Raw genomic sequence first — 6,049 nt, forward strand, 5'->3', positions numbered from 1 at the left:
TTGTTTTGTAAATGTTTAATATAAAAGCAGAATATTTGTATTGCCCTAGGCGTTAAATAGGTATTTGTGATTATGGATCCTTTTTACCAAGACACATAGTGCACTAAACTTACTTATCAATGGCAAAAATAACTTTAAATGTGAATATTAAAAGAAAAATATAAAATATTTGTGCAAATAAGAGGAACATAAAAATTGTGTCCTAATGACAGAGATATAAAAAAGAAATGTAAAAAAAAAACACTAAAAAAAAGAAGAGATATAGAAAGGTGTTTCTATTATGCCTCCAAGAGAAAATAGACAGTATTAAAACTTGAACACTAGCTAAAGAATACGCTTACTAAATGCAGCATCAACTTTAGAGGGAAATTCTTTGTGTGTGTGTGTGTGTAAGATTTACTATTTGATGACATGAAGACCTTTATTTCCTTACCATGGCAGGCTAAATTATTCAGACAGACCATCTGGCTAAAAAAATGTAAAAATGCTCAAAGCAAATGCAACTTGCTCCCTCTAGAGAAATCAACCATTCTATAATGACTCAAATTTTTCGGTAAAATGTTTTCAGGAAAACCTGAGGCTTAGAAAAAAAAAAAAAAAAAAAAAAAAAACCTGGCCAGGCACAGTGGCTCACACCTGTAATCCCAGCACTTTGGGAAGTGGAGGTAGAAGGATCACTTGAGGTCAGGAGTTCAAGATCAGCCTTGCTAATGTGCTGAAACCCCATCTGTACTAAAAATATAAAAATTAGCCAGCCATGGCAGCAGGCACCTGTAACCACAGCTACTTGTGAGGATGAGGCAGGAGAATTGCTTGGACCTGGGAGATGGAGGTTGCAGTGAGCTGAGATCACTCCACTGCACTCCAGACTGGGTGACAGAGCAAGAGTCCATTTTCTGAGCTGTTATTTATTTGTTTATGTATCTCAAAAAAAAAAAATGAACACATAAATAACCAAGTATCTGAAAAAATAGCACCATGAGTGAAAACCAGCATTGTTTTTTAAAGTCTTTGAAACTTTTACAGAATATAGAAACTATACACACAAATCGAGCGGATTTGAAATTAACAAGTGAATAGAAATTGAAAACATTAATACAGAATAATTTTAAAAATTAAGTAGGTAAGTTCACAAGGTAAATATAGCTAATAATACCACAAAGGAACTTAAACGTGATAATAAAATTATTCAAAATATAACAGATAGTTAAAAATAAAAAAGCAGAAAATTAAAGGTAATTGAGCAACATGGTGAATAGAGTGAAAGCTAGTTGTACTTCCAAAAGAAGAGAAGCAAGAATGGGTCATAGGCAGTGCTGAAGAGATAATGAGTCAGAGTTTTCTAGAATGACAAGAAAGAAATCCAAGAAGTATAATGAATCTCAAGCATGAGAGAGAGAAGAAATATACATGTAAGTGATGTGGGAGTGGGGCAGAGAAGTGTTGGATAGAGAAAGTGGGGCCCTGTCTAGTGCTTATCCTCAGGCCTGTACTCACAGATCTAGGTGAGGACAGGCACTCCCAGCTTTGGGTCTAAATGTTGCATTTTCCAAGACCATCCTGGCCACCACGCCCCCATCCTATGCCTGTAAAATCCCCCAGGCTCTAGTGGGTAGAGAGTCAAGAGGCTGGACATCAAGAGGAACGCACTGGTTGAAGAGCACACTCAGAGGCACCAGCAGATGCCAGCACGCTGGCAGGCCATGGCAGCACGTGGCAGGAATGACATGGAGTTTGGCCAGGGCAGTAGGAGAAGAGTTCTTTTGCTAAGTGGCCCAACTCCAAGGGAAAACCTTCCTATTCCATCTCCCTTCGGGCTCCCCCATCTGCTGAGAGCTACTTGCACTTAATCTCCAAGCCCAGATGTGCTCCGATCCTTCCAGTACACCAAGGAAAGAAACCCTGGGTTACAGAAAGTCCCCTGTCTTTGAGATAAGGCAGAGGTTCTAATTGAGCTGTTAAACACAAAACGACTGTGGACTGCCTGTGGACGGCTAAACGAAAAGAGCACACACTGTAACACATGCCCACTGGGAACCCAGGGACTGTAAACATTCACCTCTAGACACTACGGTGGGGTCAGACCCCACAACCTGCCCAATGGCATGCTCCCCCTAGGGGGTTTGAGCAGCAGGGCATCAAAGAAGTGGGCCACTCCCGCTGCCACACACCCTGCAAGAGGGACAAGGGAACATTTCCTGTTTCATAAGCATGCCAGTGAAACTTAAGGACAAAATCAAAAGAAAATTGTAAAAGCTATTTGAGGGGGTGAAAAAATTATTCAGAGAGCGATAGTAAGCTTGGTTCTAAGTAGCAACATGAACAGGGTACTAAGAAAAAAATCAACCTGGAAACCTGTATCCCAAAAGACATTTACAGACCTACACGTTGTTTGCCATTAATAAAGAACATTTGAAAGGATATCCTTCAGGAGGAAGGAAAGTAATTCCAGAAGTAATGCTTGTGATACAAGAAGGAATGGAGTAAAACTGAATTAGTAAGTTTGTGAATAAATATTAGCAAATCACAATTGTACACAGCAATAATAATTATGTGTGCAATTTAAAATGCAATATAAAATAAATGACGTCACAAAATTAGTTGAGATTGTAGTAAGTGGTATTGAAGTTTTCTTTTGTTACAGAGGAATAACTTTTGGAGAGTATTGTTAATCCTTGGACTATGATAAATTATGTTGTCACCTTTGCATATTTTTTCTTGTCACCTTTGTATGTTTCTTAACTTTTCAAATATGTAAATACATATTCTATTTCTAAAATCATACAATTTTTCATACACAAACTCACACAAATATTGCAATCAGTGCTGGAGAACCTATAAATATGTGGCTAAATCATAATAGTGAAATTCTCTTATTTGTGAATATTTGTTTAATTCTGAAGAGTAAATACATAGAATATTTCCTTGAATGTATGTCATGCAGTGTCTTCAAAATAAAATTGTGTGCATATAAAAAGTGCATTTGAATAACAATTAGACATTTTAAAAAGGGATCCATAATTCTACTTTTGTTGGTGAGAATTATGAGCTTTTATGCAATTATAAGCAAAGACAGAATTATGTGAATGTATATACATTTCTCAGAATAATTGAAAGGAACATTTTTCTCTACATAAGATAAAATTCTAATAATAGCTTTCAACCATAGTACTTATTCATCTCTACTTATTTTATCATAATGGTAAAATAATGTATTTGCTCACAGTGGCCTATCTCATTAGAAATTCATGTTGGGATTTACTGTATTCTGTTAATAAAAATGGAAAGAAGATTTTTTTTTTCCTGAGACAGCATCTCACTCTGTATCCCAGGCACAGCAGTGGTGTGCAGTGACATGATTTCAGCTCATTGCAATCTCTGCCTCCCAGGTTCCAGTCATTCTTGTGACTCAGCCTCCAGAGTAGCTGGGATTACAGGTGCCCACCACAGCATCTGGCTAATTTTTGTATTTTTAGTAGAGATGGAGTTTCACCATGTTGGCCAGACTAGTGTTGAACTCCTAGCCTCGAGTGATACACCCACCTTGGCCTCCCAAAGTGCTAGGATTACAAGCGTGAGCCACCATGCCTGGCCAGAATTTTTTTTTTTTTTTTAACATTAAAACTGATAATAGCTTCTCCTGGCTTCCCATGTTTGTAGATGGTTCATATCCATAAAAATATATATTTTTATTGCTTCCTTCCACTTATGAATAGTGAAAAAAATGGATGAGGTTCTAAATTAATGACCAACAATGGGGGGGGGTGGAATATATATGAGGATGTGTTTTAATTCTTCTAAGGGAGGCAAATCAGTCCTTTAAGGGAGAGGTGGCTGACGGGTCCACAGCAATGAGCCTGAAAAAGTTGATATGCACTGCATAGGAAAATTCTAAGGTACAAATCTAGGGGTTTTGGGGAACAGCAAGCACAAATGAAGATATAAAGATATAAATGAGTAGAACATAAGATCAATTAAGTAAACAGAAACAAGGTTATCGAGTACCTTGTATATTTTTATCTATGCTGAGGAATTTTGTCTTTATTTGATAAACCATTGATTCTTATATATCTAAAAATACAATATCTTGCACTTTTTAAATGTCATCATCAGTTCTCCTCATTCTGATTGATTTGATTTGATGGAGGACCCAAAGAATTTGCATTTTTAAGTTTTGCACTGAGACAAATACTGTTTTAGGTACTGAAAACCATGAAAAATTTCTTAGAGGACTGATATTATCAGATTTCCAGTTTTCACGTATAGTTTGAGAGAAATAAGCCAACATTGACTAGTTAAGAGGCTACTGTAAAAGGACAGGTGAGTGACAATGGAGTCTTAAACAATAATAGTGGCTTATGACAAAGGCAGCAATGCAGTACATTGAGGAATGACAGTCTGGTCAATCAATGGTTATTAATAAGCAAAAGTTAATATCTGAACTTTCATCTTTCAAATACAAAAAATTTTATCTCATGTCATAAAGAAAAATTATAATGTATTAAAAAACCTAAATATTGTAGGTAGAACAGTGCAAATTTTAAGGAGAATAACTTTAGGACTTTGATTTACAAACAGACTTTTAAAATAGAATATACAAAGCTTTAAGAAAAAATATATAATTGACTATATTAATATTAATATCTCTTATTAATTCAAGATATCATTGAGAGTTGAAAAGGCAACCTATAGAGTAAGGGAAGCTATTTTTAATATACATACCAAGAATATATAACTTCTTAATAAGGAAAAGAAAACAATTGAATTATGAGTTAAAGATTTACTTTTGAAAAGTGGTTATCTAAATGACTAATTAACACACCAAGACATCACAACATAAGACATCAAAGAAATGCAATGAAAAATTCCAATGTGATAGCATACTACATCCACTGAAATAGCTAAAATATATGTAATAAAAATAAAACGTGGGCAAGGACATTAAATTAGAACTCGTATTCTGCTTGTGGGAATGTAAATTTGTTTGTTTGTTTGTTTGAGACGGAGTTTTGCTCTTGTTGCCCAGACTGGAGTGCAATGGCATGATCTCAGTTTACTGCAACCTCTGCCTCCCAGGTTCAAGCAATTCTCTTGCCTCAGCCTCCTAAGTAGCTGGGATTACAGGCAGGTACCACCACCCTGGGCTAATTTTGTATTTTAAGTGGAGATAGGGTTTCACCATGTCGGTCACCCTGGTCTAGACTTCTGTCCTCAGATGATCCACCCACCTTAGCATCTCAAAGTGTTGGGATTACAAGCAGGAACCACCGTACCTGGCCTGGGAATGTAAATGTTTTAAATCTACTTTGAAAAATTTTTTAGTTCTGTCTTTTAATCTGAACAAATGAATACTAATTCCACCCATGTTTATATGCTCGACACAAATATATACAAAGGTACAAAGGTTCAACAATACACAGATGTTATATTCACAGAAGCACTATTCGTAAAAGCCACAAAGTAGAAAAAAATCCAAATTCTCATCCAAAGTTGACTATGGTCCATTCAAAGAATGGGTACAGGTTCCAGTAGTTGCATACATAACCATTGTTGCTGCATACAAAGCCGTTTCAAATACAGTAGAATAAAATAAAAAATAAAATGACCGTAGATACTGTGAATCAGAAATCGAGATAGGGCACAGCAGGGATAAATTGTCCCTATTACATGATGTCTGGGGCCTCAGCTGGGAAGACGTGAAGAGTTGGGGATGACTTGAATGGCTGGAAACCAGAAGATTCTGACGGTTACTTCCCTGGGGTGATTGACATCTAGTTGGAATTACCCAGTTGGAACATTTGCATGTGACTTGGGCCTTTCTGGAAATTTCAGCTGCGTTCTAAGAAGGGAAGGTCCCAAGAAGGAGCATATGAGGAGCTAGTATTGCAAAAAATAAGGACTAAGCGGCAGTGCTTCTTCTGATTCAGTATTAGAAGTCATTAAGTCACACCCTATTCATTAAGCCACATTGCACTGATTACAAGAAAGTCATTCATGTCAGGATAATTCAAGTGGATGGGGATTGGATTCCATCTCTAGGAAGCAGCAA

The sequence above is a fragment of the Saimiri boliviensis genome, chromosome 2 (assembly GCF_048565385.1).
Source record: "Saimiri boliviensis isolate mSaiBol1 chromosome 2, mSaiBol1.pri, whole genome shotgun sequence".
In the NCBI taxonomy this organism is placed as follows: Eukaryota; Metazoa; Chordata; class Mammalia; order Primates; family Cebidae; genus Saimiri; species Saimiri boliviensis.